The sequence below is a fragment of the Manis pentadactyla genome, chromosome 9, assembly GCF_030020395.1.
Source record: "Manis pentadactyla isolate mManPen7 chromosome 9, mManPen7.hap1, whole genome shotgun sequence".
NCBI classification, from domain to species: domain Eukaryota; kingdom Metazoa; phylum Chordata; class Mammalia; order Pholidota; family Manidae; genus Manis; species Manis pentadactyla.
This window is the reverse complement of record NC_080027.1, coordinates 9,485,258-9,506,722: the sequence shown is the minus strand read 5'-3', so window position 1 is coordinate 9,506,722 and position 21,465 is coordinate 9,485,258.

The window sequence follows — 21,465 nt, the reverse complement described above, 5'->3', positions numbered from 1 at the left end:
TCCCAGCTCCAGAAGGCCTCAAACCCTGGAACGGTCTCCCCCTGCCAACCTTTCCTTCTTCCTCCCCACCAGGCTCATGAACTATAGAGTTTTGCCCCCATAGCACCCTGACCCCCACCCGGTTCAGAGGCAATGCTTTTGTCTAGCTTCTCTCCCCATCCGGCCACCCCTCCTCCTCTGGCCCCAGCATCTTGGGGTCACCACTGAGCCCTCCCTCCAGGTGGTGGGTTTCTGCAAAGGGGTGTGCCTGGTACCCCCACCCCTTCTCAGTTCTGCACCCGCCACTACCTCCCAGCCCAGCAGGATGGGCACCTCTGGGCCCTTGACACGTGCTGCATGTGGTGGTGTTGGGCCGCAGCAGGGACTGGCCCCCTGCTTGGCACCCACGTTTGTTTATTGGTCCAGCCCAGGCCCATGCCGCTCCCCGCGGACCTGGGCTGCATGCCTGTGTCTGGCCAGAAGTTCGGTGATGGAGCCCGGCTCCCGGAGGACAAGGAGCCAGTGTCTGCTTTATACAGCATGGTGCTGACGAGAACAGAATATCCACAGTGGCTGCTTCCAGGAAATGGCCCTGGGCTGGTGGGGCGCAAGGAGCAGGCCCCTTCCCAGCAAGCCGGCCTGCAGGCGGGCTTCCAGGAAGGCCCCCACCGGGTCCCCTCACCTCTGGAAGAGGGCCAGCAGCGTCACCAGGTGCAGGCTGGGAGAGGTGCAGGGAAGGGGGGAAGGACAGAGGAAGAGAGACAGAGGCCTGGGCCGGGGCCTGGTGCGATCCCTGCAGCCTTAAGGGGGGCCACAGCTGGCCATACTCCTTGAGAACTTTTCTCCCTCACCCTCTTCTGGGAGTCATGAATCTCCGCTGGGCCCCTGGCTCCCTGGGGCCTGTCAGAACCACAAGGAAAACAAGGGAGGTGGGGGACAGGCTGAAGGAAATGCTCACAGTCCCCGTGGTGTGTGGGGTCTCGGCATCCTGGCCCCCCTGCTGGTGAGGGCATGTGGGGCCTCCAGCCTGGGCCCTCTGCCCCCTCTGCTGTGCACAAGACAACACCACCCAGCTCAGGGGAAGGAAAACATTTGCCTTCCCAGGACTGGGGGTGGGGACGAGGGGCCGCCTCCGCAGGGCCTGACCCCATTTCTCCTGAGCCTTCCGGGGCTGTCCTGTAGTCACGTCAGGTCTGTCTGGAGGTTCCATCTCCTTTGTACCATTGGAGGATTTTCTTGTTACACCATTTGGTGGTGTGATAGTGTTCCAGCTCCGGCCCGCCCCCAGCTGTCCATGACCCCTGCCTGGGAGTGGGCTCCTGGGCCACTGATCCTTCCGAGACATGAGGCCACACAGAGGCACAGGACTCAGATGTGGCACTGGCCCCCGCGTGGGGCAGGCCCTGCACAATTAGAGAGACCCCCTCAGAGCTGTAGCCACACAGCCAGACACACACCACCAGGACAGGGAGGCATTTAGAGCTGCTCACCCAAGGACACAGGTGCACAGGGGCATACCGAGCAACTCGTGGACACACGCATGTGGACATGCACACAGGGACACGGGCATGTCTAGTCCTGTTTTCTCTAAACTTCGCAGCTGCTCAGCCTACATCCTCCACAGAAGCACAGCTGAGGAGAGGTCTGGCGTGAAGTCGCTGGGGGCCTTGCAGGGCTGGAGGTGTGGCCAGAGCTCTGAGCTCTGTCCGGGGCCTCACCTCATCCTCCAAATGGCTTCCCCCAGATGCTTCCGCACTTCGCTGCCCACCCCCACAGCCCAGGCTGGAGTTGGGGAGTGAAATTCAAGCCCTGTTTGCTTCACGACACTTAACTCAGCACAGGGTCATTTTGGGTGGTGGGGGCACCGGGAGCCTATCTAACAACACCCTAAGCCCCTTTTCTATAAAGCAGGAAATCGGGCTGGGCCAAGGGTAAACACATTCCTACCTGGCAGTCCCCGGCTCTGTGGAGGGGCCCTGTCAGGGAGGAGGCCGGGCCACCTCTGCCTTCCCAGCCCCTGGGTGAGGCGGGGCCCCATGACCCGCCTGCAGAGCCGTGCCTTGGCCTGTGGCTTCTCGCCCCCACCTGCTTCTGTGCCCACAGCCCTCAGGCACTGGGGTTCCCTCTGTGCTAAGAGCAGAGAAGACATGGGCATGCCCAGTGTGGCCCCTGCCCTGTGCTTCCAGGATGGGCAGGGGTGTGGACCCAGCTCCTGGGCAGGCTGGGGGGCACAGAGTTGAGGCAGGGGAGGGGCGTGCCTGACTGTCCTCCCTGCCCTAGTGGCATCCCCGACTAGCCACACTCACTCTCCCAGATCAGCCGCCAGGCCCCCAGGTGGAAGCCCCAGAGAGTGTGGCTGTGACTCCTCCCCAGGTGGGCAGGTGAACCCAAGGAGTGAGCCCTGCTGACCTCGAGAGCCCCAGAGATCACCACCCCTTCCTGGGACCCTGGCTGCCATGGAAGTGGGCAGAACCTTTTCTGTTCCCCAGAAGAGGTTTCCAGAAAATCTCCCTTTTTCCGGGCCCTGCAGCCGCCAGCAGGGACCACGCGGCCATCCCACCACCTCGCTGGGAAGTCGGGCTTTTGTCCCTTCAGGTTTGCAGAAGCTCCAGCAGAGACTACGCTTATAATAAAGGCCACTTATAGACCTGCTCTTGACACCCAGCGGGTGGGCTCCTCCATCCTGCCGACAGCCCACAGGGTGGGTCAGACGGGGCCTGGAGAGACGTGGCCTTGTCCACGAGTGCCGCCTGCCACCTGTGAAGGCCATCAGGGGCTGGTGGAGGCGCTCAGGAGATCCCAAGGGCACGGGCCACAAGGGCTTCGCCGTGCACCATGGTGGCTGCCTGCTCAGCCGGCCTGGGGCTGTCCCTGCTGTGGCCCGGAACTCCCGTGTCCCTGGTACTGTTGGGAAGGGTGGGGTCCCAGGGGGAGCCCACAGGAGGTGAGCTCCTGGGGCAGCTCGTGGTGCAGGTCTGGGATTGGGCAGCTGAGGTCCACGTAGGCCAGGGCCCTGGGAAGGGCCCAAGCTCAGGCCTGGGTCCTGCAGGCCTTTGCTCTCTAGTCTCTGTCAGTGGGTGAGGTGCTCCTGACTGCTCAGAGCACAGGGAAGGGGCCAGGGACCCCAGTCTCACCCCAGAGCTGCCCCCTTATGGTCCGGGCGCTGTGCCCAAGAGCTGGGAGGCTGGGGCTCCGAGGCAGAAGGGAGTCGCCCAGCCTGGGGATGCTAGCCACAGGCCCCCTCAGGTCTGCACTTGGTCTCCCGGGCACAGCCCCAAGGCCAGACACCAGCCGGACATGGCCCTGGGCTTCCGCACCGAGGCCCGGGTGTGCGGCTCTCCATCTCCCTGGGACCCTCCGCCCCTTTCCTGCCCGCCTCGCCCGGTGGAGCCCCGCCCAGCCTCGCATGGCCCAACTGACCCTCTCTTCTCCCGCCCATTGCCCCTTAGGCCCCACCCCACTCCATAGTATGAGAGGGAAGGTGACAGCTCTGTGTCGCCATGGGCTCGTGGCCAGGCTGTGCGCTTTCCAGTGGCGTGGCCAGTCCTGCCCCAAGCCCTGCCGCCCTGGCTGCGCTGGGACAAGCCTCCTCCCCTAGAATAATTGTACAGACGAGTCCCCTAGACCAGGCCTTCAGGGCTGGGGCAGGGCCTCCGGAGGCGGCCTGGTGGGGCAGGATGGCACTTGGAGCAGCTCTCCCCGGCCTCTGTGGCCTCCCCACCCCATAGCCCTTCCCATCCCACATGCCCTTTTCATGTCCCCCATCCAACGCCCACCCTCCTCCATCCCTGTTACTCCAGCCCAAGGCACCCCCACCCCACCCCAGGCAAACACCCCAGTTCCCAGAATCCCTCAGACAAATCACTGCGACTGTTTGCTGATGAGTCCAGGGCCTCTGGTGAAGCCCCGGGTGGGAGGGCACAGAGCAAGGGCCGGCCAGGAATGCTTTGAAGTTTGCTTGATGTTGGAGCTTCCGGATCGGGCAAGGGCAGGGTGGGTCCAACGCATTGGACACAGCCCGCATATGGGCAGATGGATGGCAGGCCAGGCTGGGCACGACGCAGGCACAAGCGCCGCACACTCAGCAGTTCGTGTGCACATTTACTCAGAGACGCGAGGTGGTTCCAGGACTCCAGCCAGTGCAACTGACTTAGTGCAAATTGATTCAGGAGGGGTGGGAAACAGAGTCATGGTGCCTTGAGTCTGCTGAGCCGAGGAGAGAGAAGAGGAGAAGGAAGAAGAGGAGGGGTGGGTGGGCAGGTCTGGCGGTAGTGTCCAGGCACGGCAGGGGTGGCCACGCAGAGGGTCACCCCTTGGGGGGTGGTTGCCATGGGGCCGCTTGCTCCAGGGGGTGTGGGCCCAGCTCGTTCCGACAGTGTGACCTGCAGATGGTGACAGGACGGGTGCGTGGAGGCATGCGGGGCGTGCAGGGCTGGGAGCTCAGAAGGGGAACCCTCTCTCCCCTTCCAGAGCCAATCCTGAGCCAGGGAGCATAGTGGTTGCAGCATATTCTCAGTCAGAGCTCGAGGGGCATGAAGAAGTCCGGGTTCAGAGGCCCGGGCACGAGCCGGGGAGCCCCATTTCTGTGGGTGGACGGAGTGAGTGTCCCCTTCCCTGGCCCCAGGCCTGCCCCACCCGTGGTGGGGGCTCCTCGCCTTCTCGTCTTGAAGGTTCTAGGGGTCCAGAGAGCAGCAGGTGTGTTGACTCCTTCAGGAAAGTACAGGAACAGAACTGGGGGCCCCTGCAACCCTGAGTGTGAGCCAAGGACACTCTGGGGAAGGAAGGCTGTTCTTGAGTGGTGCCCGCAGGCCCCCTGGCCTGGGGGGGCCAGACCCCACACTGCACTTCCCAGGAAGGCCAGCGGTGTCGCTGCGTCCTCACCATCACACCGGACCGTGTCACAGCCCTCGAGCGTATTCGGTGCCTGGCTGTTCGTTGGGGGCTGGCGGCAGCCCACCCTCTGCATGGAGAACTGCAGTGGGCAGTGGGCAGCGGAGCTGCCCTTGCTGGCGGGCAAAGGCAGGGCAGGGGTCAGGCAGGCCAGCAGGCAGACACTCACCCTTGTCTCCAGTTCGAGCACAGAGGCACTAGGCCCTGCTCTGTCACTGCCCACAGAGGCCACCTTGGCCACAGGCTCCAGAGGCCAGTGCCCCGCCCACTGCCCGGCTCGCTTCCCTTGCCCTGCCTGCACCCAATGCCCCTGGTGCCCATTCACTTCACCTGCCTACCTTGCCAGTGCCCTTGACTCCCTGGGTGCTGTCCTGTCTGGCATGCCAGTCCCAAGGGCTGGGCAGGGAGGGCATACAGTGTCACCAAGTGTGCTGTGGGCCCTCTCTGCGCAAGCCTCTGGGCCGCAGGGCAGCGTGAGAGCGGCGTACCCGCAGGCAGGCGGAAGCAGCCTGCTCACTGCAGAAATCCCTCTGGGGCCCAGGCCCTCCGGCTCCTGCCCCCTCTGGCGCTGTCCTGCTCAGGATCCCCGTGCACGGCACCTTCCCCGCTCCCAGGCCCTCAGCCCGGGCCGCTCCTGTGCCTGCTACTAAATGAACTTCAGCGGGTGCGATGTGGTGGCAGCCGGGGCCCTTGCTGCATCCCGAGCCCCCGTCTCCTCCTACCCGCCCAGGCCTGGCTGCCCCGCACATGCTGGATCCCCAAGGCCACTCGTCTGTCGCCTCCCTGGCGGTGGTGGCCTTGGCCTCTCACTCTCTGGCAGCATCACCTGCCTAGCTTTCCTGAAGTGCTCTTGCCACTGGGACTGGCCCTTGGCCCCCAGCCTGCTCAGTCCCAGGCCCCCTGAGACGATGTCACCGGCCCTACAGCCCTGCCACTGTCCTGCTGCTCTGCGGGGAGGTCAGCCGCTTCTCCTCACCAGTCCTTGCCCCCCAAAACCTCATTCTTGCAGGGCAGCGAGGCAAGGCTCAGAGAGGGAAGGGACTCACCAGGCCTGGCAGACCACTGTTCTGAGCAGTGCGCGGCTGCCGGCTGCATCTCCCCTCCCCAGACCCTGGGGCGCACCCCTCTGCAGCTCCCCCTGTCCACCAGCCACCACAGCCCGAAACCAGAACTCACTGCGATGAGTGTCTGGCACTCCCTTCTTTCCTCTGCACCCTAGCTCAGGCCCGTCACACCCCATGCCAGTGCCTCCCCTGCCAGACTCCAGATTTCCAAGGTGATCCTTGGCCCACTCGAGCTTCCCTGAACCGCAGACCGCTTACCAGGTTACCCCAGTTTCTCCCAGGGCCCCCCATCCCGCCCCCCATCCCCTCCCTCTCCCCGCTCTCCAGCCCTAGCCTGGCCTTTTCTAACTGGGGCAGCCCCGCCCAGAATCCCCACCCTGCTCTGCCAGCCAATCGGCATGGGGACCCTCCTGGGGGGCGGGGAGGAGGGGGTGGCAGCCACAAGGCCCACCTCCTCCGGGGACCCTCCCCGCAGTCCCTCCCTGGAATTCTCCAGAGAACATCTTGTCTACAGCCCTCCTTCAGGGCCTGGCGCGGTCCCCGCTCCCCCAGGTCTCAGTCAGGCTCCCTCAGGATAGACCCTGTGCGCATGCCTACCCTGCCCTCAGGGGTCTCAGCCGGTGCCCCCAGGGGACTCAGACAGGACTCAGAGCCACCCCTTGCCACCAGACCACACATTCACCCTGCAGCCCCAGGAATCTGGGGGGATCCGTCTCATGGGGTGTGTGGGAGAGAAATGGGGGCTCAGGATGGACTGAGGGAACACCCAGGGGTCTTGGTGGGCCAAGCTGGGTGGCCGATTCCCAGCTCAAGTGCCGGTCGCAGCCACAGAGTCCGCAGGGCAGGCTCCCCACTGTCTTGGGGCCCCCCGGGACGCCGCACGTTCCCGTCCTCTGGTCTCAGCCTGCCCACCTGGCTCCACGGCCCGCGGGCGCACTCTAGCGACTGGCCCTCACCCGCCGGCGGCACCAACTCGGAGCAGCACAAAGGGGGCCTTGAGGCCGCACCCCAGCCCCCCACGGCCATCCTGTCTGTGCAGTGACTGCCTTGGCCTTATTAGGGGCACCTGGGGCCCTAGGGTCCATAGGGTTCACCCACCGAATCCAGGGGTGTTGGTGCCACTGGGGGAGGACACACAGGCAAGCTCACCAGGCATGATTGCCTCTTGGCCATGGCCTCAGGCAGACCCTCTCCTCCATGGACCCCATCAATTTTTGGGTGCCCCCTGCCAAACCTGACACCCCAGCCTTTGTCCTAGGTGAACTCCCAGTTTTCCATGGTGGATCCCCTTAGGCGGGGGTGGAGCCCCACATTTGGCCCTAAGTGTACCCCAGCCTTGTTGTCTTGGGTGGTGATGTGTGCCTCCACACCACCACCAGCTTCGTGCCATTGGGGGGGCCATCAACTTAGGGATCAGCACCCAATACCAAGGGTAGGACCCTAAAATCCTCCTGCGCTTGGCAAGGCAGCCCCCGGGACCCAGTGCTGCTGGGGTCTAGTGTGGTGGCTTCTCCTCGAGCTTGGACCCCCTGTGACCCAGGCTCCCCATCGTGTCCTCGTCACCCCAGGACCCGGGGCCCTCGATTCCCAAGCACCCCCTCTCGTCTCCTCAGCCTTGGTGGTGTGGGAGCGAGATCCACGAGCTTGGCTGGGATGGATTCGGCTCCCTCCGCACAGGGGTGGGGCAGACCCAGCGTGCTCCGTCGGGAATGCACCTCGGGCACGCAGAGCGCGGGGTGGGGAGCTGGGCCCTGGCCTCGGAGCACACTCACCCCCATCTTGAGCTACCTCCCGGGAGGCTGGGGAGCTGCCACACCCCACATAGGCAGCTGCGCTCCGCGATCAGCAGGACTTGCCGCGGCAGCACCAGGTGGCCGCGGCACGCCCAGATCTTTAGCATCTCAAACACCTGAATTGAATGGAGATGTTAATGGCTGGCCACCTGAGGTCTGCGTATCTCTGAGAGTTGCCTTCTCGATAAAAGGCTCAGGCTTCCCTGAACCCCAGACCCCTTCTTCCCTGGTTACCCCTGCCCCACACATGCAGGATCCCCAAGGCCACTCATCTGTCACCTCCCTGGTAGTGGTGGCCTTTAGTGGTGCCAGTGCACTGGGCTGGATGCATCATTTCCCAGGTTTTGGCAGCACACGCTGCCATCAACACGCCTGGGAGATGTGAGGCAAGTCCCTCCTGTGGTACTGAGGGGCTCACAGAGGGGTCCTGTGGACGTGGGACTGGGGATACTGTATGTGTCCTGGCATGCAGGGTGGCTTGGATGAGCACCGCACTGTGCTGATGACCCCTGTAGACCAGACCTGGGTGAACTGGATGAACTGACCCCCGCCTACACCAACCACCTTGAGCAGTGGTGCGTGAGCCTGCACTGCCACCTCACGCCCACTATTCTCTCTGCACCCACTGCCAACTCAGTACCATTCAGGAGGTGTATCCGGCTTGTGAGTCAGTATCTGATGCAATGAGGAAGACCCCGAAATTCTGATTCTCTCTGCAAGGCAGCCCCCAGGACCTTGTGCTGCTGGGGACCCTCTGGGAAGGTCTCCCTCTAAAAGTGACTCTAGGTCATCCCTTGAAAGGGGATCTCTCATTGCCCCAGACATTGCCTCTCATTTCCCAACTTCAGCCCCATGGCCTGGGGTGACTCAGATGGTGTGGCCTGGACAAGTGCCCCATCTCCCTGATGACCCCCCTGGACCAATGCGGTATCAGCCTGGGCGGACCCCAGCGCTGTCTTGGGCACTGATGTTTGAGCCTTCACTGCCACCTCGCGGCCACCGCTGTCTCCACATCCACCACTGACTGGGAACTGTTAGGGGGGTGCATCCAGCTCGGGGGTTGACACCTAATACCAAGGGTAGGACCCTAAAATCCTCCTGCGCTTGGCAAGGCAGCCCCCGGGACCCAGTGCTGCTGGGGTCTAGTGTGGTGGCTTCTCCTCGAGCTTGGACCCCCTGTGACCCAGGCTCCCCATCATGTCCTCGTCACCCCAGGACCCGGGGCCCTCGATTCCCAAGCACCCCCTCTCGTCTCCTCAGCCTTGGTGGTGTGGGAGCGAGATCCGCGAGCTTGGCTGGGATGGATTCGGCTCCCTCCGCACAGGGGTGGGGCAGACCCAGCGTGCTCCGTCGGGAATGCACCTCGGGCACGCAGAGCGCGGGGTGGGGAGCTGGGCCCTGGCCTCGGAGCACACTCACCCCCATTTTGAGCTACCTCCCGGGAGGCTGAGGAGCTGCCACACCCCACATAGGCGGCTGCGCTCCGCGATCAGCAGGACTTGCCGCGGCAGCACCAGGTGGCCACGGCACGCCCAGATCTTTAGCATCTCAAACACCTGAATTGAATGGAGATGTTAATGCCTGGCCACCTGAGGTCTGCATAGCTCTGAGAGTTGCCTTCTCGATAAAAGGCTCGTCAGAGTTTTGGGGTGGCTGCCTTTAGTGGTGCCGGTGCACTGGGCTGGATACGTCATGTCCCAGGTTTTGGCGGCACACGCTGCCATCATCACGCCTGGGAGATGTGAGGCGAGTCCCTCCCGTGGTGCTGAGGGGCTCCCAGGGGGGCCCTGTGGACGTGGGACTGGGGATATGCCCCATCCTGGTGTGTGGGGTGGCTCGGATGAGCATTGCACCATCCTGATAACCCCCGTGGACGCGAGGTATCAGCCTGGGCGGACCCGGGATGTCATGGGCGGACCCCATCCCAGTGTTAAGGCAGTGACATGTGAGTCTGTGCTGCCACCTTGTGGCCACTCCATACCCACCACTGACTGGGCACCAGCTTGGGGGTCAGACATGATGTTCAGCAGGGCAGCACCCAGGACCCGGTGCTGCTGGGCCCTCTGTGAGAAGGGTCTCCCTCTGGACTTGGGCTCCTGTCCCTGGACTTCTATCCCCTGGGCTTCCAGTCCTGTCCACCCCAAGGCACAGGGACCCCTTGTGCTCCTAAGTATCTGCTGTCACCTTCCCTTTGGCCTAGGTGACACAGGATCCAGATCAGTGTGCCATCCCTCTGGTTGGGCTTCCAGCAGCACATGGGCTCCTGACAGACCTAGGGTGCTCCCGGGAGCTATATCTCCCTGGAGGCTGGGGAGCTGCCACACCCCACATAGGCGGCTGCGCTCCGCGATCAGCAGGACTTGCCGCGCCGCAGCACCGGTGGCCGCGGCACGCCCAGATCTTTAGCATGTCAAACACCTGAATTGAATGGAGATGTTAATGCCTGGCCACCTGAGGTCTGCGTAGCTCTGAGAGTTGTCTTCTCAATAAAAGGGAACTGCTCCTCTGTGCACTCACCAGACACTGAGTCAGGACCTGGAAGGTCTCCTGGTATAGACCTTACTCTCTGCGTGAACGGGAACCTCTTTTATTCACTGATTCTGCTGGGTAAGGTTTGGAGGTATTTGCTGGAGAGCTGGGACCTCAGGCTGTTTGCATCTTAATGGAGCATTTGCATCTCTACAGGACAGAATGGAGGAGAAAGCTGCCGCTTCCCGGACCTGCAGGGAAAGCTGCACCCAGTGGGATGAGTTTTGGGGACCCCGGAGATTGGGCAGGGCTGGTCTGTGCTGGCTGCAGTAACAGTGGGTGGCCCACGTGTGGAGCAGCACCAGGACAGCTGGGCCAGTCCCGGGCCCTCGAGCCTGTAGATTGGGCCGGGCCAGGAGGTGGTTTGTACCAGAAAAAGCCTTTATCCCCGCACCCTTGCCAGCCAACCCTCCCTGCTATGCCGCGGGCGTCCCCACCTTGCTCGGTTTGCCCCAGCGTCTCACACCTCATCTGCCTCCGGCACCACCACATCCTAGCAGCGGGATGGGGAGCTCACTGGAGTGGCAGCCAGGAACCCTCCTGCGTGGAGCACGGTGGCCACCCAGGCCTCTGCCTGCCGAGGCTGGGGGAGGAGCTCGACCCAGCTGGCCCCTGCATCCTTTGCCTCTACCCTGGGCTGGGCTTCATAGGGCAGCTTGCTGCCAAGCCACAAAAAAAACAATAGTTGCCTGGATTGTGGCCACCATGCATGTGGCCTGGGGGCCCAGTGTGCACCTCCCAGCAGCTGGACAGGCACACACGAGCAGACTGCCCGTTCTTGAGATAATCAGTCACCTTGGAGAGCTGGGCCACCTCCCACCTTCTCCATCTGTCCTGCCAGCCCCAGGGCCACATCTGTCATCAGGACTCAGCCTCCCTCTGGGTACCTACCAGCTTCCCTCCTGGGAACCAGACTCATATCTGGGTACCAACTCCTCCCTACCCCACACCAGCCTCCCACTGGGTACCAGCCTCCAACAGGGGGTACCAGCATCTACCCGTGTACCAGCCCCCACCCTAGGAACCAGCCTCTCACCTGGGGACCACTCTACACCTGGGGACCAGCCTCTGCCCAGGTACCAGTTTCTCTCCAGGTATCAGCCTCCCACCCAGGTTCCTGCCTCCCACCTAGATACCAGCCTCTGCCCAGGTACCAGTTTCTCTCCAGGTATCAGCCTCCCACCCAGGTTCCTGCCTCCCACCTAGATACCAGCCTCCTATTTGAGAACCAGCCTCTCAGATACTAGCTTCCCACTGGGTACTAGCCTCCTACAGGGGTACCATCATCTCCCCCGGGTACCAGCCTCTGCCCCAGAAGCAGCCTCTGCCCAGGAACCAGCCTCTGACCTGAAACTAGCCTCCACCCAGGTACCAGCCTCCCCTGGTATGAACCTCCCCAATATATGTGGGGTGTTCATGTGTCCTTGCTGCCTCCTCACTGTGTTTGGCTTCCAGGATTGGATCTGGCCACTCTGGTGGTCCCACCTCTGGTCCTGGCAGTGCCTGTTAGCCCAGACACCATCCAGTCCCTCCCTCTCAGATCCCTGGTCTCCCTGGGAGACCTGAGCGCCTCCTGAGCCCTGGACAGCCCCTGCCCCTAGCTGGGATCGTGCCTGCCACCATGCGCTGTGCTGTGCCAGCCTGGGCTTCTTCCTCCAGGAGCCAGGAGCACCCCACGCGCAGTGGGCTGTTGGGAGCTGCCAGTGTAGCCACGAGAAGCCAGCTAGCCAGCCAAGCGCTCAGAGCCCTCAGGCCCAGCCCTGGTGGTCCAGGAAGTGGGCCTTAGCTCTGGCTCCAGTCCCGCCCACTGCAGCTGATTGCTGGCTGTCGCCTGACCCCAAGCCCAGCCAGCGCACACCTACCTGCGCTCTGCTGTCCGTGTGGGCGCCAGGGACCTGGGTGTCCAGCACCTCCGGGGGGGCCACCCTTATACTTCCTCGGCCCTGCTTAGGGACTCCTGTTTCTCAGCTGCCATGTGTTTGGGCCTGGTCCCTGGTGTCCTGCAGACCCACCCATGGCCCCCCCCCGTGCCCTCACTGTACACCAAGCCCACCTCCTTCCTGTGGGGACTCCAGTAGCACAACATTTCATGCCTGAAGTGTTGAGAGCTTTCCTGCAGCAAACCCAGACTTTCTGGTCTGACACCCCAAAGCTCAGTGCATGGGGGCCATCAACACACCCTTCTGCCTACCCTGCAGGAGGAACAGGTGGCCCCGAGCTGCAGCCCTCCTGGAACGGCCACCCCTGGGCCCACAGGGAGGGCCAGTGCCAAGAGGCCTGCAGTGGGGCCGAGGGGCAGCTGTTTGTTGGGGTGGGCCCCGAGGACGTCTGTTCCAGCCCCTATGCTGCACGCTACTAACCGCGCCCTCTCTGTTCCCTGCTCTTGATGTCACTAGGTGCTCTCTTGTTGCATTGCTGCATTTACCAGCCTCCCTTGCAGCAATGTATGGCTGTGCAACTGAATTCTGACCAAAGGGACATGGGCTTTGAGCTGTGTGGCTATTGTCACCCATCCAGAGCACGCCCCGCTTCCTGTCTGGCTGGCATGTGCACAGGTAGTAGGGCTGGGGGCCATCCTGGGCCCTGCCCCAGTCCCCTGCCTGTCCCGTTCCATCCCACAGCAGGACTGGAGCAGCAGAGCCAGCTTTCTTGCAGTCTGGGGGCTGTGGGTGGGATTGGCCCCTCCTGGGGGCCTGGGGGAGCCTCTGGTTTGGCCTCTCCCAGCCTCTGGCAGTGGCCCACACTCCTGGGTGTCCCCTCACCCCCACCTCCTGTATCTTGGGGTCCTCATGTGCTGACCCTCTCTGCGTCTCTGCTCTTCTTGTGAGGACACCGGCCCTATAGGATTAAGGGCCCTTGCTACTCCAGTAGGGCCTTATCAATGATCCGTCAACCACCCCGTTTCCAAATAGGGTCCATCATGAGGTATTGGGGGTTAGGGCTCCAGCATAGGAATTCGGGGGGGCACATGTCTCAGCCCATCACAGACCCCAGGTTGGGAACTGCATAGAGGTGGGGGAACAGAACAGAAGGTGGGCTGCCTGTGACAGTGAGCCTCATGGCTCGGCTGCCAAGATGTCAGCCCAGCCTGTTCATGGTCTACCCCTCCAACCAGGCCCTGTGGGCGCACAGTCATCGGGGACCGGCTGCAGGCCCTGGAGGAGCCCTGGGGGCCACGGCCCAGGGGCACCGAGTACTGACAGCACACAGGCGGGGCCACCTGGCTGGAGAGAGCCGGCTGTGCGAGGCAGGGCCTTTCTGGGTGTGACCATAGCCGCCCCGGGATGGGGATTCAGGCTTCACAGTAGGGCGACGGCTTCTTCCCTGACGGTCCCGCGCAGGACACGTGCCCACCGACACCAATCCCTGGTGCCTGGGAGTCAGTTCTCACATGGCCAGGGTATGTCCCCTCCTGGACCCCGGGCAGAGTGAGCTCGCCTGAGGCCCACGCCGAGCCTGGGGGTGAGGCAGGGGTCACAGGCACAGCCAGAGCCCACCACACCCTGAACGCAGCGCAGCCGCAGCCATGGACCCTGCTTCCCTTCCTGTGTGGATCTGGTTGACCCTGTCGCGCAAGGGTGCCACCTCTGTCGTGGGCTGCGTTGTGCCGCCAGTATTCCCATGCAGAAGCCCTGACCCCGGCACCCCAGGACATGGCTGCTCCTCACGGTGTGGCCTCCACGGGATACCGCAAGCCGGCTCTTCCCCACCAGACCCCGACAGGGCAGACGGGCCTTGGTCTGAGGCTGAGACATTTGTGGGGGCGCAGAGCATGCGCGAGACATCGCAGGAAGAGGGCGGCGCCATGGCCACCAGGGTGCGTGAGAGGGGGTGTCAGTGGCCCTGGCCGTGGGTCTGGTCACTGCACAGGTTTGTTGAGTGAATGAGTGAAAGCACTAGTTCCGGGGTGGGCGGGGATGGAGGAGTGCGGCCTGACTGCCCAGCAGCGGAGCGTGCTTCCCTGATTCGGAGTCCAAGAGGGAATGGGGCCTTCCCGATGCAGCCACAGAAACTGTTTCTGGCCCCTTCTAGAATCATCTGGAAAGTAATCCCTTAGAAAACAAATATTTTAGACAACACAGGCCCTCCAAGTGGGAGCCTGCACAGCTGGGCCAGAGGCACAGACACCCTCCCGCACCCCCAGATGTAAGCCCGCCGGACCCTTGCAGCCACATCTGTGGGGGATGCAGCCCTCAGCCAGGAAAGTGTCAGGGGCCCCAGCCACCTGCCCGGCCCCCGCTCCTGGGCCCCGTCCATTCCCCTGGGTGCCTCCCGCCACGGACAGGACATTCCTGGACGCTGAGGCTACGTGTCGGGTGTGGAGCTGGGAAGGCAGGGGTCACAGCCCCTCGCGGCTCACTGGGCGCCCCTCCTGCCCAGTCCTCCTCGCCCCTTGGGCTGATCTGGGAGATGGGGTGCTTGTCCTCTGGCCCCTCCAAAATCCACACCAGGGCCTGCCGTTCTGGCTTTCACCCCACTGAGGTTCCTCTCTGAGCAGTGCCACCACAGGCTGCCCCAGGAGTCCCCAGGCTCCGTGAGTGGCCTTCTGTGGTGAGGGCTCCCTCCCTCACCCCGTCTCTCCAGCCCTAGGTCCTGGGGGTGGCCACACTCAGCGCCTCTCGTCCCGTGAATCCCCACTCTGCCACCCCGCCTGCCCGTGAGCTCCCTGAAGACAGACCCAGATAAGGATGGTCCCCATTCGCAGAGCAGGGCTCCCCTCTCTGTCTGCCCCCTCTCCCCAGCTGGAAGGTGGGGACTCCCACATTCTCAGGAGCACAGAGCCCCAGGACGGCAGGGGCCTGGGCCCCGCAGACACTGGAGCACAGCTCCGCACATGGGCCACCCTCTCTGTTGCCCTGGGCAGTCGTGAACCCACCTGGGGCCTGGGCCAGGCTCAGACCCTCCCACCCACCAAGAGTCAGGGCAGCCAGGAGGCAGGGAGGACACAGTGTGTGGTGGGGGTCCTGAGGAGCGGGTGCTGGTGGCACAAGGCCCAGAGGGTCTCTGTCTGAAGGAGTTGTCCTTCCACTCCTCACACCCCACGGCCAATTCCAATCCCAAATCTTCCGCTGAGGCCATTTTTCCATCTGGGCTTTATTGATGGGCTGTGTGGAGGAAAGGTTGAGCTATCTTAACTCACTTCCTTCATCCAAGCGCGTGGGGGACAATCGGGGACAGCAAAAAGGGGGGCTGCTAGGGGTGGCAGAAAGGCCCCTGCTGCCCCCGGGGAGAGGCCCGGCCTTCCGCCATCCCTGGCCAGGCCCACCTGCTGGAATGCTGGCCTGCTGGGATGCTGGGGTCTGGATCCCCGAGGCAGGGGTGGGGCAGAGGGGACCACCTCTGCTCACGCAGCCCTCCAGGCCCCTCCCCACGGCCTGTGCTCACACCCCCCTCAGGCTAACCCACTTCCCACGCTGTGCTTCCAAGCGCTCGGCAGACTCCGTCCATCACCCCCGCTGAGGACATGCTTGCCGCTGTCACCCCACCCAGACCCCAGGGCCCTCCACCCCCATCCCTGGGCCTCACTAGCAGGGCAGTGGCCTCAACTTGAGCCCCTGGGGGAGATGGAGCTCTCACCACTGACCCTTCCCCTCACAGCCTGCACAGTCCGGGGCTTGGACTTGTGCCCCCCAGTGCAGGGTACAGTGACCTGGCTCCCGGGAACTAGCCCTCCCCCAGCCCTTCATCTCTTCTGTCTTCTGGGCACTTCCAAGCACCCCACTTCCCAGAGCTCTGCAGTGCCTCTGTCTCCCTTGCCTCTGTGCCTATGGTGGCCTCACCCATCTTTCATGGTGACGCTTCATGGAAGGGTGACTGTCATGGGCTGAATTGTCCCCCAAATTCACATGTTGGAGTCCTGACCCCCAGCACCTCAGAATGTGGCTGTATTTGGAGATGGGGCCTTTCAAGAGGGGGGTAAGGTAAATGACATCATACGGTGGCCCAGATCCCATAGGACTGGCATCCTTATCAGAAGAGGAGGTCAGGACACAGACACACAGGGGACGGCCACGTGAGGACACAGGGAGGGGACAGTGTCCACATGCCCAGGAGGCTCAGGGGAGCCAGCCCTGCCCACCTGGGTCTCGGCCTCCAGCCCCAGGACCAAGAGATGTTAATGTCTGTGGTTGGTGAGTGGGCAGCCTGAGCAAACTAAGAGTGACAGTCCTGCACTGCCTCAGTTTCCCCACCACCTCTTGGCCCACCTACTCAGTTTTCTTGGTATATCACCTGTCTTTCCTAGCAGGCTGGAATGGCCCCTTCGCAGGACTCACATCTCCACAGGCCCACCTGCCCTCTGTAGGGCCCCGGCCCACCCAGGTGCAGCACCCTTGAGCCTGCCTGACCCCCCACAACAGCTCTCCCTGGGGGAGAGGACACCCGGGGCTACCTTGCCTGCCGTGACCTTGCTGGGCCTGCTGGGCAGGTGACTGTACCGCCATCGGCTGGCAGCGCACATGCCAACCCAGGGCGCACATGCGACACACCTTCCAGTGCGGTCCTGGGCAGGCTGGGGGCCTTTGCGGGAGGCCCAGCCCTGTCTGGCAAGCTCCCTGGTGCATGGAGCCCCCGGCCACCGCAGGGAAGTCAGGTTCCCGCTCCAAGCAGCAAGCTGCTCCTCAGCCCTGGGGCCTGGGGAGAGGATGATACCCGGGGTGCTCCGTGCAGCCACAACTCTGGGAACCCATGTGGCCTCAGGCTGGGGGGCTGGGTAAGGAAGGGCTCTGGCAGGGACCCCATCCTGTGTGGCATCTGGGGTGGAGGGCTGGGGAAGGCACTGCCCTCAGGCCCTTCCAGGCCCGACAGGAGTTGGAGAGGCACCGCAGTGCGCCGGTCCAAGGACAGCACCTTAGAGGGACCCTCTCCCCACCCGTCAGGCCTGGAGCCCCCTTGACCAGCCTGGCAAAGCCTGGGTGTCGGAAGCAGTCTGAGGGGGTGTCCCTCCAGCTCTCCCCAGAGCCCACTCCGGTCCCCGGAGGACTCCAGGCCGCTCTTCTGGCTCAGGCCCCTCCCCCGCCCCAGCCTCCCTCTGCCCCCACCCCCACCTGCATCTCCCCGTGTCCTCTGGAACGCTGAGCCGTTTAGGGGGTCGTTGCATTCACCCCTTGCCCCTGCCTGCCCCCTCCTCCTGGGGGCCCCTCCTCTTCCTTTCTGCCCGGCCAGGGGTGGGCATCTGCGCCTGCCCTGGCCTGAGGCCTTTGGTGCCCAGGCGGTCGGGCCTTAAACCCGTGAGCAGGAGAAGCGACGAGCCCCTCCCTCCCCCTCCCATGCTGTTCCCCTGCCTGGCCTCTCATCATAAAACAAGGAATTTATTTTTCACATCAGCTTGTGGCAAACAGCCCCTCCCATCGCCCCTGCGCCAAGCAGCTCTCGGTTTATTTGGGGGCGGGGCAGGCAGGGGAGAGTGCCTGCTTTCTGTTGCTTCTGCAAGAAAAAGTGGGGCTGGCGTGGAGGCCCTGCTGCAGAAAGTCCCCGCCGGGCAGGGGCTTCACTTCCCTTTTGGGGGCTGCAGTTAAACAGAGGGCACCTGGGGCCCATGACCCTTACCCTCTGACATCTTTGAACTCAGGAGAGGCTTTGATGTCTTTACTGCCCACCCCAGTCACCACATCAGCCTCTCCCAAAGCAGCAGGCAGCTGACTGCGGCAGGCACTCGATGCCCCCCAGGAGTGGGGGCTCTGGGGTGTGGGGCCGCTGCAAGTTGCCTTTTGGGAACCCCCAGTTCCCCAGAAATTGGCTCCAAAATAACACCAAGCCAGGGACCATCTACCCCAGATTGGGCTGGAGCTCGACCACTTGCCACTCCCTCCTCGCTGCCTACCCATGCCCACTGTTCCTCCTGCCCACACCCAGTCCCCCAGGGGTCCTCTGCCCACCGTCCAGCGTCCTCGCTGGAGGGCCCACCTCCTCTCGGGACGTCTCAGAGGACACCCACCACAGGCCCCGCCTCAGCCCTGCTGGGGACCTCAGGCCACCCCGGTGCAGAGAGAGGCCATTTGGCCGCTGCCCACTGGCCCCACTACCTGTCATGGTGTGCCCTTGCTGACCTGACCCCTGCCCTTTGGACACAGAGAGAGGGTCACCCTTCTGCACCCTGGAGCCTGTGGACTATGTAAGCATGCAGTCCCCTGGGCAGGGGCCCCAGGGGGCAGAGGACAGCTAACAGCACTGTCCGGCTTCCCTGTATCCCTGTGCCCATCTGGGCCGGGTCTCAGGCCCCCTGCATCCCTGTGCCCACCTGACCAGATGCACAAGTGGGGCTGCATCCCCCGCCAGCCACGGGGTAGCCGTCTCGCATGAGTCCTGCGGTCCTGTTATGAATCCTATGGAACACGTTAATGAGCGGGAATAGGCATATGGCTTCTACCCCTGTGGCCCTGGCCTGGTGGGTCAGGGGTCCTCGCGGTGAGCCACTTGGGGGCTGTGACTGGTGGACATGGTCCTGAGACCTGAGGTGTGAAGCCTGGAAGCAGCCCTAAATCTCCCTGGCTCCTGGCCCGCCCTGGCCCACTCCGGCAGGGCCTCTCCAGGGGACTTCCAGGCTGCCCTGGTTTGGGGCATGAGCCTGGCGGGTGGGCAGAGGTTGGGGACAGAGCCCTACAGGCCCAGGGCCACCAGCATGGCCCCTGTCCCACCCCCGTGAGTCCAGCCTCCACCAGTTTTCTGAAGGGCATTATTATTAATATTATTACCGTCGCAGCAAAAACACCGCACTAAGCCTCAGGGAGGCCCAGCCTGGCAGGAAGCAGCCCTGCTCCAGGGAGACCTGCGCTGAGGCCGCTAAGCCTTTGAGGGGCAGTCAGCATGTGCAGGGAAGATGGCATGCCTATGGCCCATGGCTGGCACCGAGCAGGAGGCCCCCGGGGCAGGGAAGATGCAGACTGGGCCTGGGTGGGCTCGCCCTGGCATCTGGCTCCCCACCTCAACGCGTGAAGGGCCTGTGCCTCTGTGCTCCCCACCCGCTGCTCTGCACCTGCCCTCACCCATCGGACTGGCAGCGCCCTCACGCTCTGCTCTGGCCTGTCTCCTGGAGCCCTACCCCAGAGCTCAGCCGCTCTCCCCAGCCCAGGCAGGCCCTCTCCGTTCCTCGTTCAGTGGAATGGCAGTGCTTCCCTGGGCTCACCCTGGAGGGCCACGGGGATCACAGAGCCCCCAGGAGCCTGCGGGTCTGGTCTCAGGCCACCAGGACTGCCCCGGGCCGAGCAGACCAGCCACCCAACACAAAGACCCCTGCAGGTGTCCGCCGTGGGGCTGTCCCCCTGATTCAGCCCTGGGGGGCGGGCCGTGTTCCGTCCAGGACAGGAGGGAAGGCAGGCGGCACCTCCCTGCCCTAGAGTCTGACTCCAGTTCTGATTTCCAAGTCGGCTACTCCAGAGGATGGGGGCTGTAGACAGGTTGAGGAGAGGGGCCTAGGAGGCAGGTTCCTGGCCTCTGCTTTGACCTGGAGTGCAGAATGGGGCAAAGGAGACCCCTCTGGGGTGGGGGCCAGCTGGAGACCACCCTGCTTTCAGATGTGGGCCTTGGGGTTCTCCCTGGGGCCAGGACTGCCAGCAAAGGGAGGTGCAGGGAGGTGAAATGCAGTGAGGTAGGCGGCCTGGGCAGCATGGAGCCCTGTGTGCTTGGAAGGAGGCTTAGAAGAGGGAGACCCCTCAGGGATAATATCCCGATTCACAGGTCCTGGCCTCTGCCTCAGAAAGCTGGAGCATGGGGGGATCTCTGAGGGCCCCTGCCACCCTCCCCTAGGTACAGCCCCAGGGCCAGGGGCCCTGCCCTGCAGCTCAGCAAGCCCAGGAACCCCAGGAGCAGGACCAGGGTGAGTGTGGGGCCTGCGCGAGCCGGGCCCAGGCGTCGGGATTCCAGTCCAGCCAGGCTTTAGGTGGAGAGCCGCTGCAGCTCCCACCGGCTGGAGCCTTCTCTCCCTTGCCCTGTTTATGACTAATAAAAGGGGTTGTAAACCCTGTGTGTGTACAAAGTGCACCCTATAAATGGCTCCTGGTTAAAGTGACATTTGAAGTATGCCTCTCAGTGCTCTGGAGGGGCACGGCTGGTGGTGGGGTGGGGAGACCGAGGCTGGCCCACCCAGGGACCGCGACAGAGGGGCAGGCCCAGCCCCCACCCTGCAGGCATGACCACACCCAGGACTGATGGGGACTAGACCAGAAGCCCCCTTAGGCCAGCGACCTGGGAGAGGGGACAGGGAGAGAATGGGGCTCCCCCGTACCCCAGCACCCTTGTCCCAGACAGACACCCTTCCCGCACATAGTCCTCAGTACAAGAAGCCTGTAGGTGCCAAAGAGAAGCACTTTGCTCCAGCCAGAGCCCCCCACCAACCGTCAAGCTGGACAGGGGCAGGGGCGAGGGTGGGGCGGCAGAGGCAGGGGCTCGGGCCTCAGCCATGTCAGCTCCCTGGCAAAGCCCCAAGGAAAGCTCTGGGGATTGAACCTTGTTTTCCCTTCGCTCCAACCTGCTCTGTCTTGCCAGAGGTGGCCCTTGAAGGACACTGATCCCCTCTTAGGGTGAGTTTCCTACAAAGAGTCTTCTGTTGAGAGGAAGCACAATGGAATGCATTGTTGCCCAATCCCACCCATGGGGCCAGCAGGCACTGGCTGCACAGGGAGGGTGGCCAGTGGAAGAGACCCCAGCCCCTGAGTGCTGTTTGTGGAGTGTTCTGGCTGCTGGCTGTTGGCTGAGGGGCAGCCGGCCTCCTGCGGGCCAGATCTCTGTCCTCCCGTAACTAGAAATGCAGATTTCCCATTAATAAAGTTCTCGGGGAGAATTGCTGATTTCTGGTCTCTTCAGGAACGTCACATCTCAGAGACCGGTGATGTCCTCAGCCATTCCATGAAAACTGGAATTGGCTGCTTGGAAATGTGGCCTCCTGGGGTCCCCGGGAGAGAAGACACCCCACTTGCCGTGTTTGCCTGTCGCCGTGGGGTAAATGTTCCCTTCATGGTGGTTTTCAAGCCCCCAACAGATGTCCCCAAACACAGAGGGAGGGACACGGAGAGCCAGGAGCTAGCCGGCACCCTGCACTGGGGGCTCAGAAGTGGGCGAGTCCACCTCGGGTCTAAACTCTCAGGGGACAGTGTTTGTCCTGCCTGCTTCGCTCCCCTCCCCCACCCAGACCCTCAGTTCATTCCCCCACCCGCGACCTAGGCGGCCTTTCCTGCGTGGCCTCCAGCCCTCGAGACCGAGGGGCCCGACGTGCA